Raw genomic sequence first — 24,621 nt, forward strand, 5'->3', positions numbered from 1 at the left:
TCAATGATGCTATAAAACACTTGTGCGGTTGTGACGTGGCCTTATAGTAAACGAGTCATTTCCACCATTTTGCTCTCTCTCTCTGTCCCTCTCTCTCTGACCCATTTACACTGGCGTTGATGTTAAGTGCTTGGCAGTGGTCGTGTTGTTCAGTGGGACATTAAGGACTCAGGCTAACGTCCATAGTTGTCGGGTACATGGGGTTGTGACTGTCCCACATTTTATGGTGAAATTAATAGCAGATTATTGGGACAACACATTAAAAAATCCCTTTACCAGTCTGTTTGCATTGCTATGTTTTTAAAACACTAAAGACGCTCACATAAACTAAAGCAAGCAGCAACAGGAGTTTATCTAAAAGAATATTCAGCAGACAAGTACTGGCTGATTCACCTTCTGGACTACCATTATCTTAGCGGCAAAGTAGACTCACAGGTCACTCACAGATGCCAGCGGCCAAAATACAGCACCTCTGTTTTAGTCAAGGGTGGCATGACTTGGAGGTAGAGTGACCGTCTAGCACCCGAAGGGTCGCTGGTTCGACTTCCCCATGACCTTGTCGAAATATCCTTGAGCAAGATACTCCTGATGGCCCCTGCGACCCTTCACAGATAAACAGTATAGAAAATGGGCGGATGGATGGATCTTTTAGTGTGAATCGATTCAAATGAATCAACAAGAAGTTTACTGAGATGATCCTGGACGGTGAGTTTAAGAGTTTGAATATTAATGTTTTGGACAATTTTGCCAGTGTTTCTCCATCTCCATTAGCCTCAAGCTAATAGCATATGGCCGGTGTTTTCCAACTTTTGGGAGTCACCAAGAAGTAATGACGGAAGACAACTATCTATGAGTGCTTGAACCATCCATCCATCCATTTTCTGCTTTTCCTGTTAAGGGTGGTGGTGGTGGGGGGCTGGAGCCTATCCTTGCAGCCATTGGGTGAGAGGCGGGGTTCACCCTGGACAGGTCACCAGTCCATCACAGGGCCAACACATACAGACAGACACCATTCACACCTACAGTCAATTTAGAGTATCAATCAGCCTCGTCCCCTCTTGATGTCTTTGGACTGTGGGAGGAAGCTGGAGTACCAGAGAGAACCCACGCAGGAACAGGGAGAACATGGAGACTCCACACAGAAAGATCCAGGACTCAAACCCCGAGCCTTCTTGCTGTGCGGCAACAGAGCTGACCACTGCACCACCATGCCGCCCAGTGCTTGAACTGTAAAATACTTTTTTTGAGGGGTGAAGTAATGCTTTTAATATCAGTACTGATATCAGTCCTGGATCCCTAAAATCAAGTATGTCAGTAGTTGTTTCTGTAGATGTTGTGTTGGTCAACATATTTCTAATTTTGCAGATATAAACCCTTACATGAAAAGTAGGTGGTCCAAACGATTGACTTTAGAGCAAATAAGTGGATCAGATGAATTGCGTCATGGTTCCCAATGTGCTCCACAAATCCAAGACCATGGATTCAAAAACGTGTTTGAATAAAACCAACAAACATGTATAAGGGTTCTTATGGGAGATAGAAACGTATCCTGCCTATACAGTTGGACTCGCCTCATTTGGCCCCTCCTCGAGCCACGGAGGGATCGCTGAGGACCAATCGGTTGCTGGAAATATTTCTTTGGGGAGCCCTGCTGGTGAACCAGAGAGAGAAAGAGGGAGGGGGGGGGGAGCGAGAGAGAGAGAGAGAGAGAGAGGGAGGAGGTAGCACCGCTGGCTTTCGCTGCTGTATCTCCATCCTCCACACAGCGATCGGGGAATAGAGTGCGGAATAGAGCGCGTCTCTGACTCCAGAAGATCAGTGGAAACGTCGCAGAGCAACCTCGACTTCCCGGTAAGGAGGCTTGTGGAGCGGGTTTATGGGGGTGCACATGCTCTTTAAACGTACACAATGCGTGCGCGTGTGTGTGCAGCAAGCAGGCTGTGTTGTGGCTTTAGTGTGTCTGCTGGAGTGTGCTGGAGCAGAGTGGTCGGGCTGCTGTTCGCGGGGCTTCCAGCTGCACTCCACTGGACCCCGAAGAAAGAAAAAATAAACAGATAGAAGTTGCGACATTTCTGCAGCGAGGACGGCCAAATGCACACACTCACAAGCCAGTAAGTCTTTAGGTGCCAAATGAAACCACGTAAACTCATTCGCGCATTCGCGCGTAAATGTTCGCTGACCGTGAAAGCGCTGCTCGTATGTTTGTGGTGTGTTAAGCATGCGCGCGTGTGTGCGTGCATGTGTGTGTGTGTGTGTGTGTGTGTGTCCCGGAGAGGAATTCGCGCTTGCTGCAGAAGTATCGCGTTTTCACTGCAGAAATTGTTAAATTCATCTCTTACATTCAACGAGCTTGGGAGAGATGATTCCTCAGGACCACCCCTGCCCGGGAATCCTCCAGGGGAGCTGTCGGTGGGGGTCGTTTGGGATGCTGCACATCTATTATTCTACCTGCACCCTTGGATGATTAAAGGAGGGGGAGATATCACAGCGTAACCGTGTCGCTTTAACGCACGCGCTATTGAACGATGGTGACTGTTCTCCCTCTTCTGGTTTCACATGAATTGTCTCAGTTACCGCCCCTTCCCCCTTCATCTTAGAGCTGTACCCTGCACTTCTGTCTTTGACACCGTCTCATATAGTTAATAGGCTAGGTTGGATTATTTGGATAACAAAAGATAAGATGGGCGGGTCCTTCCACCAGGCAGGTGTGTTTTACTGTGTAAAGGAGACATGTAAAAGAGGGTTTTGTGACGTATGACCTGCCTACAGAGGCTAAGGCAGTGTATATTTAAACATTAAAGGGCTCTAATGTTTTTGTTGTGTTCATTCAAATCCTGACAATACACACAATACATATAAATATGTAATGTAAAGGACTGCTGGTAGTCTGACCTGATAGATACTGACACCTGAAATGTACCAGGTCCGTGCAAGATGCACGTTTAGTTGGGCGGAGTGGGATTTTTAGGATCTTCATTGTTGTGCGGCCTCTCTCTCATTTTAAATGTCTGACGTGCTGTAACGTCACATGATAAGGTAAGAAAATAGACCTGCCCCAAAAATATAGCGATCGATCATGCTGAGATCGTGATCAGCGTGACAGTCGAAGCATACATGCTTCACTTATATTCCATATCCCAGATGGATCCAGTGTATTTTGACCTTTAATGTCTTTATAAAGGCCCTGACACACACAGCTCAAAGTCTGTCACCAGCCCATGTTGCACTGACTGAGAGCTCCCAGTTTTTGCAGCAGGTCCACCATTGTTGGCAGACACATTTTGTTAGCTCTAGTTGACCCTTTGCTGAATCAGCAACTGGGTTGGGAAGAGAACATGATCCAATTGGCTGATCAACTGACTTCCTGGAGGAAGTGAGGAAAAGAGCAAATAAAAAGTCAAGTAGACCCACTGAATGCTGTTTGTTTTTCCTCAAGTCAGAAGACAATACTGTTTTGATTTTACATCCTTCTGTATGAATGTATAAACAGTGCCATGGAGGTTTGGAATGAAGACATGAGTATAGCTGCACTCCTGTGTCCTCTGGTTGCCCCTTTTTCCCCATGTGCCCCACTGGGGCAGCAAGGCTCAGAGGTGAAGTGTTGCCGGTTTGATCCTCACTTCCCCTGGTCACCATGTTGAAGTACAGCCAGCCCCCCCCCCCCCACCCCTGTGACCGTTAACGGACAAGTGGTATAGAAAATGGATGGATGGATGTAGACTAATACCGACTGCTGTAGCCGACCATCAGCTGTTGTCTCCGTGGTGTGTTCAAGTGCCATGTTTTGGCCAGGAAAGGAGACGTGGTGCATCAGTTGTCATTGCAACCCTTTTGCTGATGTTGGCTTTTTTTTCCCTGTGCCTTCAGAAATGATCAGGTACAATCATCTTGAGCATTGTCCCTAAACGTCTTGATTCCACACCTATTTTACAGCCAGAGCTGGTTTCCAAGGGAGACGCCCTCAGTCAAATGCACTTCTGTACATGGAAGTGTCAGATAAAAATGGCTTGATGAAAAAAGCAGGTTGTGTTATTCAACAGAACTCTGTGTGTTTTTGTCCATCAAATGGAAAAAAGGTTATGTCTGATGGCAAAGTCAAGTCAACTGTTAGTAGTGAGCTCACACAGTCTAATGGTGGTGCAGTGGTTAGCACTGTTGCCTCACAGGAAGCCCCGGATTGTGTCCCGGCCTTCCTAAGTTCTTTTTGTGTGGAGTTTTCATGTTCTCTCCATCTATGTGTGGGTTTCCTCCGGGTGCTCCAATTTCCCCCACCATCAAAAACATGTATGCTAGGTTAATTACTCCTGTCTGTGCTTCTGACCAAGGTGCTGGCAGAAGATCTGGAGTTGGTCCCAGAGCGCTGCTCCTGGCTGCTCTCTGCTCCACAGAGGATGGGTTAAACGCAGAGGATGAATTTTGCTGCACAATGTACACGAGACAATAAGACTTATTCTTCTTAAAATGAGACACTGTCACAAGATGTCAGAATATGTCATGAATGCTGAACTGGATCTTGTGCTATAAGCATGAATAAAATATCTAACAGAACACAAAATAACTGCAAATTGCTCATTTCAGATTTTGGAACATTCCCAAGCCTCTTAAGTCTAATCAAAGCGTGTCATCTTCATTCACCAGAAAATACACATTTAGAAAGCAAGATGCTATCAAAATGCTGCTTCGCTGGGACTTCTCCAGTCTCATTCACCCTTAAAATTGATTTTCTGTTCTTGACCGGAGGAAAAGAGAAAGAGAGAGAGGCTCAGTGGGATGGGCAGTCTCTCTGCAGTGTGTAGGGTTGACTTTGACTCATTTTTGGTGCATCAACACGCATTGCACGCATACCATTATTTCTTTTTCTCAAACACTAAAAAAAGGCTGGGTAATGATGTGTCGTCTCAATGGGAGCATGAAGATTTAGGTGTCATCTCAGTGTCTAAGATCACTTGGTTCTTTCAGTGGAAAATGTGTTGCAGGGAGCGGGAAAAGCAACACCTTTGAGATCTGTGATAGTTGACAGAGAGAAGACAGATGGTGACAGTTCGTTAAAGTGGAGGTCCTGGCTGATGTGGTGACACCTCCTCTAGATGGTGATAGGAGGTGAGGCTGAGCTGCTTCTTTGTGGGGTTCTACAGTGCAAGTAAACACATTGTTGTTTTAATGAAACACCTAGTAAATAATAAGTACCGTAATTTGATTTGTAACTAGTTGAGACTTCATGGAAACAGGTATCTTAATATACCTGGAGGAAGAAACAGGAAACCGATGCATGTATTAATTAATTCATATCAAGTTCCCAGTGAATCACACCAACATGAGGAGAATTTGAAATCATCAAATTTGCAGATTCTGTCTCAGTTAATAGGTTTATATGGAGAGGTAGCAAATGATTGTATTGATCGGTATTGTCAAAACATGAAATTAGAGTTTTAATGTCTGTGTATAATAAATTAGATGTAATTTACCAACTTGATATTGCACTGATTGATGAGTCCTTATAAACTGATTTTATTTAGCACTAAGTAGTTGTGTTTCCATTTAACTGACAAGTGAATTTTAAGAAAACGGTGGGAAAAGAAAACCAGTTTAGAGAGAATGAACTAGACTTCGGGATGCTGCCAAAAGATGGCAGTAGAGGCAACTTTATGCATGACTGTGCCTGAAACAAACAGCAGAAGAAGAACCATTAATTGGTGAGAAACTGATGTCCAGAGTTGAGGATTGTCTATGCAGACAATGGCAAGACCACCTTTTTCTCTGCAAATGTGATGATTGTTCCATCAACCTGCTCTAATGCGTAACTTCAGAATGCTTGTGTATTTTAATTTGACTTGGGAAATGTGGTAATGTAACATGATTTTAAGGAAAACAACACATAATAGATACACAGACACAATAAGACTGAGACAAAGAAAAATGTTAACATTTGTTGCATGAGGTGTAGTCTGTAGTCAGCCAATGTCCCTCTGTTGTGCAGGGGAAACAGTTGTCTCAACGCGTTAACATTATGCTGGAGTCGCATTGTCAATATCGGTCGAAATGGTTGTATTTTTGAAATGCCAACCGTAATTGTTGTGAGTTCTATGCTCTATATATTGTATATCTTAACAGCTACTCACAGAAAGAACAAAGCAGACCTGCCTTACTTCCCAATCCAAATCCTTGTCAAAATTTGCTGTTTTCAGTTTGTAGGTTGCCCTTAGCTAGCTAGTTTGGGGATTATTGTTTAATGTAGTGTGGGAGGCTGAAAAAGGCAGTGCACAAAGAGTGCAGATTAGAACAATCACCTAATAGAGTCCTTGGGACGAGGCCATGTAGATTTGAGTCACACTGGAATTTTGTGACTGTTTGTCATAGCTACTCCATATAGCAGTGCCGTGGAGGAGGCCTAAACCATCAGGCTAATTTTCTAACATAGTGCTGGACCTCCAGTCACAACTGTGCAACCAACTGTAGCGACTTTATGGACAAACTTTAGTGAGTTTCCACAGACAAGTTGTCATAATTTAATTAATTAATAAAAAAATTAAAAATTAATTATTAATAAAAAAAACTGTAATTTCCCACAAGCTTCTCGCTCGATCATGCCTCTGACAGTCATCAGCTCTGAACAGCAAGCTAAAGCTAAAACTGCGGCTACATAGTCGTGAGTGCAAGTGAGCTAACACTAACGCTGCAGCCCAACAGACACGAGTAGCACTCCAGGAACGTTGGCATCATTATTTGTGTGATTTTTTTTTTACTTGTGAATACAACCAACATTACAACACATTGTCTTAAAGTTATAATCAGATGTCGCAGCTTGTTAAAGCAAGAGTTTTAGCAGCTCAGATCGGTGGCATAAGCTAACAACTGGTAGCACAAGCTAAATAATGCTGGTTAACATGTTTGAGCCAAGCCATATTTTGTGGCTGTCATAATGTTATTTGTTCGGATGTCTTACAACTGACTGAAAAATATAAGAACAGCATTATTTTGAATTTGGCTGAAATACATTAATGTCATAAGTGTGAGAACCGATAGACGGAGAAGAAATATATTACCTCATACCATCACTGTTGCCTTAATAGTAATAATAATAATAATAATAATAATAATGCATATGCTATTTGTAAAACTACCATTAAGCAATTGTCTCTTTTGACCTTAAAGTGGACCTTCTCTTGTCATTGGGCACATTTAGGGAGGTACGTTTTTGTTTTTATTATTTAAATGGCCTTAAAAACCTTGAGACCAATAGATCCAAAGCGGCTGTGTATACATTGAAATGCTAATTGATAATAGGTAAGGACTGTTTTTGTTTTTTTGTGCTAATAATTGTCAGCTAGCTTCTAGTACATGAAAGCAGCACTCTAAACGAGCTTGCTCAGCTGAATTGACAGATCCCAGAGGAGGCACCACTCTCTGTATTCACCTGTCAATGTTTCATCAAAATGATCTGGAAAATGTTTGTTTCATCATGTTACTTTAATGAGGAATGTAAATATGCTAGCGGCCTATCTTTGAAATGCTGAACAAGATTACATATTGAATTTCTTTACCAGCAAAAGCTTGGTAGTCAGACCTTTCAGATCCAACACTCCAATACATGCCAGCATAGATAGAGCAGCCCTTTGCAATGAACCTTTGTTATCATCTCTGCAATGTATCAAAGTCTCAGACTGGAATTTTGTGCTTGTAATGGGGACCCAGTGGTGGTGTGAATGACAGGTAAAATGTTTTTTTGAAAATGTTCATACCTTTGTGCAAAGCTGAATGCTGCATGAAAATGTGGAGCAGTTGTGTGAAAGAAAAGCTTTTTATGTTGAATACACAAGAACTGTGGGAAGTAGTGGCTATCTGGAAGAGTACACACCCACAACTGCACACACATTTCCTCTCTGTGTGTTTCTTCAGCTCAACTCTGGAGCCATAAAGAGACCATTTTGCATACTGCATATCGATAAAGCCTGAGTTAGGTTTGTGGGTTTTTTTTGGTTGCTTTTTTGGACTCTGACAAACACAACCAGCTCGTTCACAATATAAGCACATCATGTTCCCCCATCTTTGTGTTTTATGGAGATTCTTTTTTTTTTTTTTTTTTAAAGATGTTCTTGTCTAGATGGAGCAGACTTCTAACCAGTCCATTTTTATGAATATGGAAGCAGCATTGCTTTTGCAGAAATATCACTGAGCTTATTGAATCTCATCAGTGCTCAGTAACAATTATGTGAGGCAAACTGGACTTTTATTAGAAAGTCATTTGTGTTGCGAAGTCATATGAGTAGTCAGTAATCGTAAGATCACTGTAATATTCAGCGCTTACCAGGCTTCATTACCGATTCATGGATTAATCTGATGTGCGTGCTAAAAATCCCCACACTAATTACCAGTACAACATTTACCTTTGAGTTGATCAGCTGATGGAACATTATTCAATTCATGTTATATATCATCCCCCTTGCTAGATCTTCTTCTCTGACACAAACGGAGGGAGATGATGGTCCCTTAACACCAACGGTGAGATGATTAGAAGCCTCAAACATGAAAATTAAACATTAATGATTGTTCTGAAACATATTGGGGGAAAAAGTTTTATTTAGGGCTAAAACTTACAGAGGATAAATATTATTCAGTAGAGTCATGTCAGCAATGGAAAACTGCTGAAATTCCCATACAGTGCAACATTTAGAGGGCCATGATTAGTAATCTAAGGGTGTGGTCTTACTTGCAAGTGCCTTCGGGGCGTGTCCAGTCTCAGATCAGTTCAACGATGAATTCTCCAAATGCGAGGTCTGGCACTAAGAGTTTGTTGTTCCTCTCTAAATATTAAAGTTCTGTTTAGGCGTAACACAAATGAGATGCACTAATCATGTGCTTTGAGGGGGGCCATTACTAACCTGGAAGCATCTAGGAAGGAATCCATTAGCATTCTTTCAGCTGAAGCTGACATGATCTTTACAATTATAATTTTTGTAATGTTCTAGTTTGGATCTTTTGCACATTTGCATTTGCATCCAAGTGTGTGTAAAGAAGCACAGTGGTGGTACAGTTCAGCAAGCCAATGGCTCTCTTTGTATTGAGGATTTTGGGTCACGATTTTAGTTTGGTTCAGTATGATTTGTATGTTATGGAGTAAAGCTCTCCATTCCTGAAGCAGAAAGTTTCAGCTTGAGCTGAAATGGACAGATAAAATAAGTCACTACTGTGTTTTGTTGTAATTTATGGTTGCCATTGTGCAGGTGCTTGTACTTTTCTCTAGACTACGTGGTTGAGAGCAGAGTTTTTGACCAATCCATGCTATTATGTGGGCTGCAGACTCAGCAGATGCACAGTCTGAAATAACTTTTGTTTCCCCGTGGTACCTTCAAAATTGTGTTTCTCATATGTATTGAATCTTTTGTATTGTATTGAACAAAGATTTAATTGGTCAGTGTTGTGCTGCCTCAAGAAAGGAACATTGCGCCAGATCAACCATTGGTGCATGTACACATGAATTCACCAAGCTTGTACTGTAGTATGCTTAAGATAGCCAATATTCACTTCTCCTTGCTTATTCTTCATTGGGATTGGTACCTGCAGCTGCAAAAGAGCAATATTCCTTGATGAAGGTTGATGAAAAGCTAACAAACTTTGTCAGGAAAAACCATCTATATTGGGCTATTGTGCATTAGGTCCATGTGATGTAGAAGTCCTGATTTGCACGAGTATTCACATCTCAAATTCTGCTCTTAGGTTTTTACATTCAGGTGTGAATGTGGACCTCAGCAGGAAGCCTGCTGTATGATATTAGATTAGAGAAAACCTTGAAGACTGAGGTATTTATATAGTATATAAAATACCTATAGCAAAGGTTAACACTGCTCCAATTGTTCTCAATACCCACTGGGATTTCTTTAGTGTGTTTGCAGTCGTATTAATGCGCATCTTTACTTCTGTGTCAGGAGGCCTCCCTCTGTCCTTCTGTCTCTTGGCAGCTTGGATTGTGGACCAGACAAATATTAATAACATAAGGAGGTCTGTATTGTTAAAGCATGTTTGGTGGAGTGAGGGTATCTCCTTCACACACATATTTTCATGGATGCTTGCGCTGTCACATCCTTCACACTCCTTTCCCTTATATATTCATCCTCATACCTCCACTGTCACTGTGACTGAGCGGCACTCGCTGGATAGTTAGCACCTTGTTTTGACACATTTCTTCAAGAACGATGAATATTTAAACACAGCCGCTGTTGTTACTGCAGTATGATGGGTCAACCTTATCTTATAGTCATTATTCCTACAGTACATACTCGCAGTAGATCTATCGACCCCTCGTCATGCTCAGAATGATGTAATGGAGAGAAAGATACCCACCCAACCCCCAGCACTGCCATGCAAACTGCGTTGGAATTGTTTTGTGAAGGGGACCTGAAACAGAGCTTTCAGGCGAACAGCAAGGTTAAAGAGGCGAGGGTAATTGCTGTAACCTATCTGGGTGGAAAAAAGTTTGCCCCATGTTCCCAGTGTACTCTTCTCAGATGCACTTGGGCATGAAATTGTTCCCCTTTCCACCCTAGCAAGCCCCAAGCCTAAGCCAATTGGCCATCCCTTGCCAGGCGTGTTAGCCTTTCTGCATGTGTGTCTGTAAACGCCAGGGTTGTCTGTTGCCTTGGGTCGCCCGTATGAGTGTTTATTTAAGTGTTTGGTTATGTGTGTGTTTGCGAGGGAGTGGGGGAGCGGAGGAGTGAGTGGGTGTTGGGTGTCAGCTGGTCCTCTCCATCCCTCTCTGAGTGACAGTAAGTGAGCCAGTGTTGCAGTGATTACGGGCTGCATGGAGAACCGTTGCCGAATGTTCACTGAGTGTTTCACTGTCCAGTCAGAGAGTGTGAAAAACAGAAACATGTTCGGGAACTAGCGTCCTTTGGAAAGGACGCATAGCTGCCTACTATATTAGAATATGCATCATGTGTGTTTGTGTGTTTAAGCCCCTGAGTGCCATAATAATAGCACAGCCTTGCCTGCTGTGCTATGTGCTTGAGAAACCCAGGAGATATGTGTGTTTGTATTCCATATAACTGTATAAGTGTGAGTAATTGTCAGGGGGAATAAACACACTAGTGTCTCCCATGACAATGCTTTGCAGCAGAATAAGCATCAGGCACCTAAATGTGAAAAATACATTCCCTTTCTGAGTGAATGCTTTAATAGGACTCACAGTTTTCAGTTTTGAATGACTCTCCTGCCCTCGCTGTGGATTTCATTAAACATCAAAGCCTCACGCGTCTTTAATGGAAGCAGCAAGATAAGACACTTGATAATTTACTCCAAACATTCCAAAACAGAAGCAACAAATTAACTATCCGTTATCTGTCCAAATTAGATACTTTTATCACCATCACAACTTCTAACAGAGATAGTCAGAAGCACGATTCCCAAACGTCATCCCGTCAGGGGATTCGGTGCCCCCCCAAACAAGATTAGTTCACAAACTTAAATGTCTCTGAGCAATCAAAGTCATCTTTATTGACATAAGGCAATAGCCAGAATGGCCGACAGCCAATGATTTCACGTGCAAAGTTGCATTCAAGCTGTGTTTGTACAACAGTGGGTGTCCCAGCATACATTAACTGGGAAGAATCCATCTTCGGTGGGAATACCATGTGGTGGTATTCCCCTTTAAGGCTTGTTGCAATCAGACTCTCTTCAGGTTCACCTTTTAAAAAGATTAACAGTGTCCTTCAATTAGAAAAAAAATGACAATCCTTAAACTGAGACAGAATACATGTCCAGAAATGTCTTTGCTGCGATGATACACAACTTGACTGTTTGAGCAGCAGCAGGACCATGGACCAGGCCAGTTGAGTGGGTTTTGGGTAACCGTAGAGCAGCAAGCTAGTTTATCAGCATTGTATTGGGGAAGATGCACACGACTATGATGAAGTCTGACTAACAGACAGATCATATAGTCAAAAGCGAGTTGATTCCTTAAGCATCCTCAAACAAACTGATTGATTGGATATTGATTTCTCACTCACTGGTGACAACGACATGAACGGCATTTGAAGACAGTTGAGAGTAGATGAAAGGACTGGATGTGTTTGAGTGGCCTGCACTGTGGGCAAGATATATTCAACCTGAGGAGGATGCGAGGGGGAGGGCGGGAGAAAAGGAGGGTGACATGATGGCCTAATGGAGTGGATGAGCAATCGTGTCGATGGCTCAGGGTGAAGGTATGCCAGTGGTTTGATGAATGGATGATGGGGGAAGTGGGAGGGTGAGAGAAATTAAATGATAGAGAGAAGTCTTTGAATGCTACATCCTTTGTATGGTAGCCATTCATTCTCTGTGAGGTGCACCATTTTTCTCTCGTTTTTCCCCCTTGCTTTCTTTAATCTTTCCATCTTTCTTCCTGCCTTATATCCTATCCTCCCCAGTACTACCTTTTTATTCTCCCCTTTTATACCATCTTCTGCCTTCCTTCTCTCTTCCATCCAGTCATCATCTCACGCTCTCACCATTTCCTCCTCTCATTTGCTTCCTATTTCCTTAATGCCCTCTTAATACCTTCCTCCATCACTCCTCCATTTTCTCTCCCATTTTTATTTCATCTCATTTGTTTAACCTTCCTTCTTTTTTAATAGCTGTCAAGCTTAATTCCTCTTCTGCTTCCACTATCCTTATCTCGATTTCTTGCCCCCCTCTCTAACGATAATATGTCTCTCCCCATCACTCACCTTCTGCATGCTCCCTATCGTCCTTACATGGAACAGCCCCTCCTCTCCTCTCTCCAGCTTGTCAGCTGGGCAGGTGATGGTGGGAGCGCATGCTTTCAGTGGGACATGCTTGCGCTCAGATTTAAATAGATAATGGCAGAGCCCGAGTGCTTGTTGGGCTCTCTGAATAATGCAGGAGCTCCTGAAGCCATTGTTGCCAGGCTTCACTGATGGTGACATGCATATAGCAGCTCGCTAGCTTGCAATATTGATATGGAGAGAGAAGGAGGGACTCTGCTGCAGTTATTTTTTTCCTCTTATATATGTCAGTTTTTAACACACAGTTATTAGGGTCAAACTGAAGAGCCTGTCCTCCCACATGAAAAACAACAGCATCGTTCCCCCAATGTGACATAATTACCCAGAAACAGCAGACCTGATAGCACTGACCTGAATATTTGCAGCTAAATAGACCACTTGTTGCCCATGCAGTTTAATTCATAATTAGATAATTTACATATCACACAAACAACTGTTAAGGTGGCACGGTGGTGCAGTGGTTAGCACTGTTGCCTCACAGCAATAAGGTTTGGGGTTCGAGTCCCAGCTGTGACCCTTAACAGGAATAAGCAGAAAATGGATGGATGGATAGACAAACAACTGTCAATACACACAGTTGAAGCCCATCTTGATCTGCTAATCTTTCACTTTTAAACCGAACCTGATGATTTTTAGACTCTTGATCAATAGGACGGGCGCTGAAATAATGAAGCCCTCCAGTGATTATGATGATTGTCCATCAAGAGCAAACAGGACGTCAGGTGTTTGTACAGAGTAACAAAGTCACGTTGCCATGATCATGATCACCTACCAAACTGGGGTATGGAACAAAAAAACCCTGCTCCTCAAAATCCATCCATCGTCATCTTCCGCTTATTCCTACACATTAAGGGTCGCGGGGGGGCTGGAGCCTATCCCAGCGTCAACGGGGGAGAGGCAGGGTTCACCCTGGACAGGTCGCCAGTCCATCGCAGGGCCGACATAGAGAGATGAACAACCATTCACTCCTACGGTCAATTTAGAGTATTCAATCAGCCTCGTCCCCAATTGCATGTTTTTGGACTGTGGGAGGAAGCTGGAGTACCAGAGAGAACCCACGCAGACACGGAGAGAACATGCAGACTCCACACAGAAAGATCCCGTGCCCGAGCCCAGAACCTTCTTGCTGTGAGGCCACAATGCTAACCACTGCACCACCGTGCAGCCTCCTCAAAATCTTCAGTGAAAAATAGACTAGCGTTGTATGAGCCATCCGCACTCTTCAAACACCTGCTCGTACTCCTCCTCTGATTGGCTCGTTCTTCTTCTGACTTTTGCTCTGTATTAAATAAAGACTGAATCACACAGAGAACGGGAACCTGCCTGTGTGTGTGCATGAGATTTTGGTTGATGAGCAAATGGTTGGCGTGCACCATCATCTGATTCTCCTCTGTTTCTCAGCACCCCTAAGATGCAAAAGGTCACGTTTTTCTAATATTTGCCTTTGATTTGATATTTGCAGGTGATAGGACATTTCAGCAAAAATGATCCTGTTTGTGACCGAGTTAAAAAAAAAATTCTACATCCTTAATACAAATGATTTAAATTCTCTTTAATGCCTCTTTTAAAACTGCAGGGAAGGAGCAAGTTGCTTTACAAGTACGTGTACGAAGGCATTGGACCAGATTGTAGATGTGATGATGTGCTCCGTCGAGGAAGGTATTTAATAGCCACTAAGAATGTACAAAGAGATGACAAACACAACTCTGTTTTCTTTCCTCTGGTGATGGTAAAGCTCATTGATGTCCTGTTCTGTTCTCATGAAAGCTCATCACAAGCGTGATTGTTTAGCTGGGTCTATTTCCCACCAGCCACAGCGCTAATAACACTCGGTATTATCCATCCAGGTGTGATCAGCAATATCCCGGCTCATCCGAGACCATCTGTTCCATCAGAATAACCCATCTTTATTTGTAACACACGCTCAGCTAAAAGGATGGCAGCAACCTTTCTCTAAAGAAAACAGACCCCCTGTTAAATGCATTTATTAGCACAATTATGAGCAAACTGTGACTTTTGGAGCGTTTCTGTCAAAGTTTCAAGATCTGTTTAGCAGGAAAATGACAAAGGTATGTTGTCATCATTTCCATGTTTTTTATGTAAAGTTTTCTCCTGGAGGGTGCTTCTCACTTTTCAAGAATACAGCAGTGGTCCCTCGGGGGGCATTTCAGGGAGTTGTTTGTGTGTAGCTGCCTTCGACTGTCTGTCAGAGAAACAGAGAGAAGAGAGGGAGGGAAGGAAATGGAAATGGAGGAGAGGAAGGACTAGATGCTGTTTGATCAGCGGGGTGCTGAGTCACACTGGGATGTGATGGAGAGATTGCAATGGACGAGAGGGAACAGAAAAAAAAGACTAAATGAGAGTTTGGAGATGTAAAGCCTCAGTGGTCTCTCTTTTTTATAAAGAAGTAGTCGTCATAAAAAACAATTTGACAGTTGAGTGGAAACTGTTCTGTGCAGATGAGCTTTCTAAGTTGCCGTTTATATTCCTCCCAAAGTAAATGCATTGCGTGTGATACAGAATTTCCAGCGGGGGCCAGTTTGGGTTAAATGTGGTTCATTTGGAGGGGGGCCAAGGAGGCAAGAGGGAGGGGGGCTGCAGCTGCCACACTGCTCTGACCTGACTGAACACAGGGGAGCAGCGGTCCAGTGGCCCGACATGCTACTGTAGGGAGCCAGGAGCCTGAACCCTGTCTGGAATGTGACAGCCACACCTAAAGAGGACACACATTGTAGCACATTCGTCATATTCAGGCATTGTACATTATAATAAAATGTTACAGCAGGGCATAATACCCCAGATGACCCCTCACTGTGTAAACATGGGTAGAAGCACCTACAAATAAATCGGCAAGAGACGATCCCCACATGGGGGCTTCACCAGCAAGAAGCAAACACTGACACACACACATGCACTCCTGCAGTGTGACGGTCACCAGAGAGCTGCAGGACAGATGCCATTAGAGAGCGAGCACAGCCAGAGTCCTGGTTTCTATGGCACTAACTGAGAGCATAAATGTGTGTGTGTGTGTGTGTGTGTGTGTGTGAGGGGTGTGTACGACCTAAGCCACTTTTGGGGACACTAATTAGAATGAAGACAGGTTAATTGGGGACAGCATGGGAACTCGGAAAAAAGCAGAGCCCTCTATTTGTAAAATCCTAATTTCTGGGTCAGTGTTTAAGGTACGCCCAAGGTAAGGTGGTAGGGAGTAGTTGTTTTGGTACTGTTGCATTCACACAAAACAACAAATCAAATTTTCACCTCACTTTACTTGCTGGCTGCAGGATCATGGGTTTAGAACCAAATCCTGAGTCCTAATACCAACGTATTCTCTGAGGACCCCTGTGATTGAATCGCAAAAAAAACATTTCAAACCAAAATTTTCAAAAGCCCAACTCCACGGGGCTCTGTGCTGCACACTATCCATAAACACTACACCCAAGTGCAGTATCATAGTGGCATTTGCAACTGATAGCAGATGCAGATTTCCAAAATTTACCACAGTCTCCTCCTAACTCCCTTTCCTCTGTGCATTCCATTGTTTGGTCTCTGGAGCCATAAGCTGTGGTAACAGACAGCTCTGGGCGCAGCTCAGCTTAGCCTCCATTTTTTAACTGAACAGAGAGCAGGAATTTTTTTGACATCACGAAAATCTCGATTCGCATTTGTGACACTGTACAAAGCTGAATATCGTTGCGGTGCTAATTTTGCATACTCGCGTTAGGTTGCGGTATTTGCATTGCCCTGCTCTGCATTGATTTTATTTGCAACGGCTCATCTACGGTACACCCAGTAAGTGCATGATGTCAAACATGAGCGCGGAGATGGTCGTTCCAGTCAATAATAATTAAAATCAACTTGAGCAGCTACACTGATCAGGAGAAGAAGTCCTGCTCCGCCCTGACTTACGTTTTACATCACAGACAGACCTGGTGTGTTTTAGCAAATCAAAAAAATTGGTTTAAACTTGATTTAAATTCAATGCAAGTCCCCAGGAATTGAATACAAGTTTCTTTAAGTACCCCATAAGGGACTTACGTAAACGTGTGGGTTTGAGTGAGACACAGGAGTACATTAAGTGTATGACAAAGTAAAGTTAAAGATAAACTAAATGTGTATCTCCTCATCCTAAGCTACATTTATTGGTGATTTCTTAACAAAAGAAATGTTCACAAAGTGATGGAGATAATCCCCTGCAGGCCTCTTGCTCAGTTTATGTGTGCAGAAATGAAAAGTCTATTAATCAGCTAATAGATTTGAAATCACGAAGAGATGCCCAACCTCTTTTGAGATTAATGTGCTTTTCTGCTCTTCTCATTTAGATCACAGCGCATTACATAATTTGGGGGTTTTAGGAGGGCTGATTGGATGAAACACACAGAGAGAAGATGTCACTTTGAGCTTTGAAAGAAGGCAATTATCTACCTGGGCCGATAACTTCCAAGCCTATTTTATAGTGTTTGGATGATGAAACGTTGGGATTTTATTACCTCATATCTGTTGGCTGATTTGATTTATGATTTAACTTCAACTCGGTTCAGTTTCAAAAGGCAGTTCAGAGACAAAAATAGTGTATTGTTATCTTTGTATTATTTAGTTGTAAGTGAAAATGTTGTGCTGTGCCTGTTTTGTCCTTGGAGACTCTGATTCCTGGGCAGCCCAGTGTGACCTTTTTCTTTGACGGCTCTTTTGAACTGTTGCAAAGTGTGTGCGTGTGTGTGTGTGTGTGTGTGTGTGTGTGTGTAGTGGTTGCAAAATCAAATCCATAGCTCCAACATACTTCCACCACCATCCCTTTCAACTTATGATTTCCTCTGTCACTCACTCCAGACTCTTCTTATTTCTCTCATTTTCAACCTCGGCCGTCAAGGGTCTCCGTTGCACTCCATCAGTCTTCGGAGGGTTCAGACATGGATGGACAAAGGTGAGGGTCACAATGAAGCCAACAGATAGAGGGAGGGAGAGCGAGTGAGGGGTGGGTGAGGGTCATCGATGATGGAGAGCTCAGGAGATGAGGGACAAGGTCGCCGGAGACAAGAAGAATGAAGGAGCTGAAACAGAATGAATTGAGGAAGGATGGTAGGCGAAAGGGAAGGAGGTAGATGATTGAAGAGTGCGATAAATTGAAGGAGAAAAGAGAGGAAGGGTTCAATATTTACAGCAATTTACCTGAAGTAAGATTAAGATTGGAAAACATCCAACTGACTTTTTATTAATGCCGAGAGGCCAATGTTTACCATAGCCAATCCTGAGTTGAGGAAGTTTTAGAATAACAGCTTAATTCGCAAGAAAGTCTACAAGAATCTGAGTTTATTCCTGATACATATGCTTGGAAAAAAATAACAATTAGAGCAATAATTAGTGACTTTCAAGCTCTTCAGCACATAATGAATGGATTGGGCAGTGCTTGTCTATATTCGTAGGTGTCACTGTTGTAGAAGGCAATTGGACCCAAATGCCAAAGATCAGCTGTGGGTTGCGCCGACTGCGTGTAAGTTCAAGTAGGATATGCACTATCAACATAGAAGGGGTTGCACAAGTTACAATTTACCTCTCAACACCTCGCTTAGGAAGTTGGTGGAACATTATGCATTGGACTTCAAAAGCAGGGTTGGAGGACTGCGACCATGTTTTGTTTTGTTTTGTTTTTCAATCAAAATACAAGCTGTTGTTGATGTCAGCTTTTTCATGTTTACATAAATTACTTTTGTGTTGTTGTTTAGCTGGTAGCTTGTAGCGCTGCGTCACATGTAGAGACAGGTGGACAGGAGAGACAGCAACGTAATGAACGCTGTATTTAGAGCAGTGCTATACATTTACACCATTGTCGTGAAGATAAATCTTGTGTCTCTGTAGTGCAGCTTTAGCAGAGATTTAGTATCAAACCAGCTTCATCCAAGGGTTTAATACACCCGTTAGCTGGTTTCATGGGATGCAAGAGCAGAGGCAGGAAGGAACTAAATAATTACTTTATGTGTCCCTCCTGTTTCCCTGTCGTCTAACATCTGTTCTGCATCAGCCTCGTTAGACCTGCCCCGCTCCCCAGCCAATCAGCTCTTTCCCTCCACACCTGTTCGCACTCCACTGATTAGCTCTATGTGTTTACTTTAGTCTCCTTTACTCTTTGACATTCCTTTGGTTTTGATTGTTTTTCCTGATTCTGTTTTTCCTGACCCGTCCTTACTGGCCTGGTTCTGCACTTCCAACATGGAGGTGAGAAACACATGTTGGAGGCTGCTGAGTGGAGACACATATTTTGAAGGGATGTTTGAATATGATGCGGTTGCTGACAAAGAGTGTATGCCGTTCAGATGCAGCAAGAGCCAACTGATGTCTTGCTACCACCGATGGGTTTTGGCATTCATATGAACCTAAAACCCAAGCTAAAACTGTGTTGTGTTTAGGGTCAAAACAAGTGACTTTAACCCCATTCCCACTGGCCAAACACCCTGTGAACACCAAGGCTTTTACTGCAATGGGAACAACTTTTTGGCATTCACTGTCCAGTCCTTCTGGAAAAATGCAGAGTTTTTGTGATTGTTGCAGGCAAAAATCCTTGATTATGCGGCATGTGATGAAATTGTGGGAATTCGCAAAAATTGTGGGATCTTGCATAAACTGCGGTTTGATGAATAAGAAAAAAAAGTGATTTCCCCCAACACTCTGTTCTCACCGGGCTACGACCTTAATGTAAAGGGTTGTTTCCTTTGATAAGCGAGCGTACTACGTCACAGAAAGGGCTGGGGATCATTAAGTTCTCATCTTGTTTTATTTCAGACCTCAATAAATGCATGGCTCAAACTTACAAAACCTTGATGAGTCAAACAAGTTCATAGACTGATTTACGGACCTCATCGTGTCTTCGTGGAGTTTGCAGCTTGCCGATGACATCACTTCACAATGTTCCCAAGGCAACAGGAGGAAAATGGCTGCACTTTCAACTTTCAGCGAAGATATGAGTGAATTTTTTTGCAACGAAAATGCGGGGTTATGAAATCATGCAAGCTCTGCATATTTTGTGAATTTTGCATGGAAATCTGTGATGCATATGGCAGAAGTGCAGCATCTTTGAAAAAACGTGGCCCCTGCATAAATATGCAGACTTTGGCTGATTGTGTTGATTTATGCAATCGCATAATCACATTTTTCTGGAGGGACTGACTGTGGGGTCAGATCATCCTGCAGTAGACACTGGTATTTATCAGCTCCAGCTTCAGTCGACAATGAGCCTGGATGAAAGTTGTAATTTGAAGATGCCTTCAAGCATATCCAGTCTTGGACCTGCATGCTATGAACAGTTTTGGCTCCTCTATCAACAATTTAAACAAGGAAATGCTTGTCCCCTCCATAACTTCTATGACTTTTTAACATCTTGGCCAAAAATTCAGCTTTTGCATTTATGCAGCGAAGCTACCATAAAACATTGTTCTTCTTCGACATGGTCGCCTGGAGAAGGGAGGATTGAACCAGCGACCCTTCGGTCGCTAGACGGCTACTCTACCTCTGAGCCATGCCAGCCCATCCATCATTTGATATTGGATATTTGGACATTCACCCTCAATAACTTGAGCTCATTTATGAATGGATGTCTGGAGAGAACTGCATCCCATGATTATCTTTGCTACATGCTAGATGGTGAAATGATTGAGACTGATGAACACCACCCTTCCTCTCTATCTCTGACTGCATTTCAGTTGTCTGTTGAACATCACGGTGGTGCAGTGGTCAGCGCTGTCGCCTCACAGCAAGAAGGTTCCGGGTTTTAGTCCCGGCTCGGGCACTGGGTCTTTCTGTGTGGAGTCTGCATGTTCTCCCTGTTCCTGTGTGGGTTCTCTCTGGTACTCCAGCTTCCTCCCACAGTCCAAAGACATCAAGAGGGGACGAGGCTGATTGACACTCTAAATTGACCGTAGGTGTGACTGTGAGTGTGAATGGTTGTCTGTCTCTATGTGTTGGTCCTGTGATGGACTGGTGACCTGTCCAGGGTGAACCCTGCCTCTTGCCTGTAGCCGCTGGGATAGGCTCCAGCCCCCCGCGACCCTTTAACAGGAACAAGCATAAGACAGTGGATGGATGGAAGTTGAACATCACATTACAGTGCATGATAGTGGCCATCTTGCTTCAGTAGCTACAGTCAGGCTTCCTTTTAGTTTTATGTGGACATATTTGTCATTTTGAGTACATAAAATGGCCAACTAGTTAAAGTCCATGTGAATTGCAATAGAAACAAACAGCAGTGTCCTGCAGCAACACTCATCCTCCATGTCCAATATCTTTCCTCTGAACTCTGTTCTCTTACTTTTTTGTTTTATTACCTCATTTGCAAGACGACATCTGTTGGCTTCGACCACATTATGACTTATGCAGGTGATCCAGTAACAGTGATCAATTCCTGGAAGGCCTTCATGACATAATCATGTGGTCATCATGATTACAGCTCGTGTCTCACGACCCAACACTTAAGTTGTAGGTTGTGTGTCCTTGATCCTACCCTTCTCTTTCTCTCTCTCTCTCTCATTTCATATTCAGTGTAGTCGTTCAGGTCAGTTCTAATTACTGAGGTCCAATTGGAATTGGCTTTTCAATTTTTAAAGCCGCAGTGGTGGAAATCACAAGGTGCCAGTGCCAGCTCCCTCCCACCCTCCACCCCACTGCTCAGGGCTCTCCTCATATGACTTAATATGCCTGATACATTCACCTCTCTGCGCCAGTGCTTTGCAATGCGGTGTGACTGTGTGTATTTCGTCTTGAGAGTGAGCAAGAGAAAGAAGGATGAGGCTATTACTGTAAGTCACTGTAAGGTCAGCCAATGTGTGTGGTTAGAGCAGTGTGTTTACACAGTAAGCATGTGTGTGTCTGCACACGGGTGAGAGTGGGGATAAGCGTGTGTGTGTGTGTGTGTGCGCATGCGTGCACAAGTGTGAAAAATAGAGGGAGAAGAATGTGGATAGAGAAACGGAGGCATCTCTTGGAAGCAATGAAAGGATGGGAGTGGCAGAACAAGCCTGGGTCTTTGCTCTCCTCTGTCTTTCCCTGCGTCCGCAGTGCAGGAGAAGATTAAAGTGGAGACACTTCTTTGAAGTTGGGCAACATAGGAGAAGCAGTTGCCCCCCCCCCCCCCACACACACACACACACCTTGACATCTTCCTTATAGCCTAGTAAAGTTTGTGAATATCAATGCCTCTCTGACTGCCTTTGATACAAACGGCCATTATGTGATCCCTCACGTTTTAACATTCGCATTCGCAGAAAAACTCCCCTCTAAAATCAAATCCCATCCCCCATTCAAATGAGAGCAAGGTGATAAAGTAAACTCGATTAAGTCCCAACCGTGTTGTGTTTGTGCGGATTTTGGGTCTGCCTTCATGCAGATACAAGGGCAGCCCCAAAGCCCACTCAAAGACGGGGGTGGAAATTACAGCTGCAAATGTTTGTAGTGGTGGTAAATAAGAGGATTAATCGTCCACTCATACATACACACTCATGCATGATGTGTACGTGCGCGCGCTTGCACACACACACACACACACACACACACACACACACGGACACTCTTCAAAGCCCAATGAAAGAGGCCTAAATATGCGTCTGATGCAGAAATGTCAAGAGGTAATTGTTGGAGTAATACTTAGACTGGTGAAATGTCAGACTCACCCTCCCATTAGTAAATAGTCTCCAACCTGCACTCAAAGGCCATTTCAACTCATACTTCATCACAAACCACCATGTAAGTCGGTTTGTGGACGCAGCACCCCTGTTGCAAAACACAAAAATGGTGAAAAAATGGGTCATTATTGGAAACCTCATGGTTAGGGATCAAATGAGCACAGGACAGTCCACATAGACTATGATTTGTTCAGGAAAATGTTTGTTGTCCCCCTTGCCTTCCATAAGAGCCATATCCACCCATGTACCTAAACCAGATATTGCTACAGGCTCAACATACCAGATTTATCGCATGTGGCCAAGTTATATTTATGGACCAGGTTTTAATTGCGAATGCATGAAAATACAAATTAATGGTCTAATTATGTTCTTCTTTGGCAAGTGACCATTATGTACGTGGGATAATGCCATCAAGATATCCATACTCAGGAATAACCATATAGATTAATGGAGCTTCTGCATGTTGGACAGCTCAGGCCCCCTGCTGTCCATTAATTACTGATGATAAAAACCCCTTAATTGCACTATTAAATCACAGTATTTTGCAACATATACGGTAGTCAGGCTGCTTGAAGATGCAAAGTCTAGCCTCCAGGTAATGTTATAAACTCTTCACAGTGTTTTGCACAATTAGCAAGAAAACCCTTATAATGTAACACAGTAAAAAGGGTTTCAGGTCAAATTCTGAAAACAAGGAAAGTGACGTAGAATTTTGGGATGTAACGTTGATCAGTCTTTGCCCAATCATGAATGTGAATACAAATTGAATATTCTCCAAGCAACTCATGTATGAACCACTGAAATGTTGTCTTTTATACTGTAAAACAAGGTCAACAGTCAGCCTAATTGTGGCTGTCCATTTATATGTGGTCCCTGTTTTGACGTGGGAAACAAACCGTTTCCCTTACTGCTGGCAATAGGGATCAAATATGGCTGTCCTGCATCTAAATCTGGTTGGTAGGACTCACCCATCCCTCAGCCTTCCTCTGTATTGACATCAATATACAATGACCATTGATTTCCTACTTTCCTGTTGTCGTAATCATTACTGTTTATAATTCAGTGTGAGCATTCAGTGCGGATGCTGCTTCCTAAACAGTGGTAAACACCGCTCATCGACCACTTCATTGTCATTAGTGTGCATGCTGTGCCCTCATGTGCCAGCCGTATGCATGCTGTCAGTGTCTACTCACGTGTGTGTGTGTGTGTGTGTGTGTGTGTGTGTAGTCACATCCACTCACAGCTTTCAAATCAATCTGCATTTATGGACATCGACATTTACCGAGCAGTCATAAAGAGTGATCAGTCTTATTCTGTCACTGGCATCCCAGTCAAGTGCCCAATGTGACAAATACCAAACAATATTGCTGATGACAGTCCAGAGCAGCTGTCATGCGCACGTGCGTGCGTGCGTGTGTATGCGTGCGTGCGTGTGTGCATGCGTGCATGCTCGTATGTGTGTGCCTGTGGGTGGGAGGAGAGTTGCAGTCCAAAATAAGAATTGCATGGGCCTCATAATGTGTATATATTGGATTTTAATGTCCTTGTCAAGTTGAATGGTTTCCCATTTGAGGTCTCTGAAGCAATACAAGCTAACTCAGGAGCTACTTTGCTTCTTGACCTAAAATTCCCTTTTGCTGAAAGAAAAAAAAAGTGCTAACTCTTCCTTTTCTTTGGCTCTATCTTTTTAGATTTGCATCATTCCTTTCTTGGTCCTTTACCCCGGAAGCCTCCTATTTGTTGCCCTGTACACTAAGAGTAACTCTGCTTGAATTATGAATGCTCAGACAGAAAAAACGAGGGGTAAATGGGGAACTTGTGCTTGAAAGGGTTGATGGGCAGATTTGAAAAATTGGAGAAAGTGAGACAGGGTAAAGGAAAAGACGGAATAAGGAGAACTACAAGCTGCTAGAGAGGTAATTTAAATTTTTCCTTGTGGTGTGTTTGCAGGCAGATGTAAATCATCAGGGGCTTTTACCGACACTGAGTTTAAATAGTTATGGAAATACATGCATTCAACACATACAGAAATGTCCTTGCCCCACGGGGCTGAAGGAGATGAAGGGAAAGAAAAACAGACACTGTGCAGTAATGTCTTCTTCATGCTCAGGTTACACCACTCAATAGGCCTGCAAAGGATGCTTTTTGTGCTTTATTGCTTATGTCACTTTGTGTGT

At 43.2% G+C, this 24,621-nt stretch overlaps 1 protein-coding gene across 7 annotated transcripts in view; it reads left to right on the forward strand.

Moving 5' to 3' along the window:
- The first annotated feature begins 1,725 nt into the window (after positions 1 to 1,725).
- dlgap3 (discs, large (Drosophila) homolog-associated protein 3) overlaps positions 1,726 to 24,621 on the forward strand; it is a 126,251-nt gene continuing 103,355 nt past the window's right edge. For 3 of the 7 annotated variants that reach the window (XM_086193193.1, XM_086193194.1, XM_086193196.1), the window contains exon 1: positions 14,688 to 14,845. The gene's annotated coding sequence lies outside the window, so the exon portion shown is untranslated. Of the gene's footprint in view, positions 1,852 to 14,687; positions 14,846 to 24,621 lie in introns of those variants that run through there. The other 4 variants (XM_086193192.1, XM_086193199.1, XM_086193195.1 and 1 more) reach the window with 3 other exon arrangements.

Source organism: Aulostomus chinensis, chromosome 22, assembly GCF_037954235.1.
Source record: "Aulostomus chinensis isolate RoL2024-O1b breed Wild chromosome 22, RoL_Achi_v1.0, whole genome shotgun sequence".
Taxonomy (NCBI): Eukaryota; Metazoa; Chordata; class Actinopteri; order Syngnathiformes; family Aulostomidae; genus Aulostomus; species Aulostomus chinensis.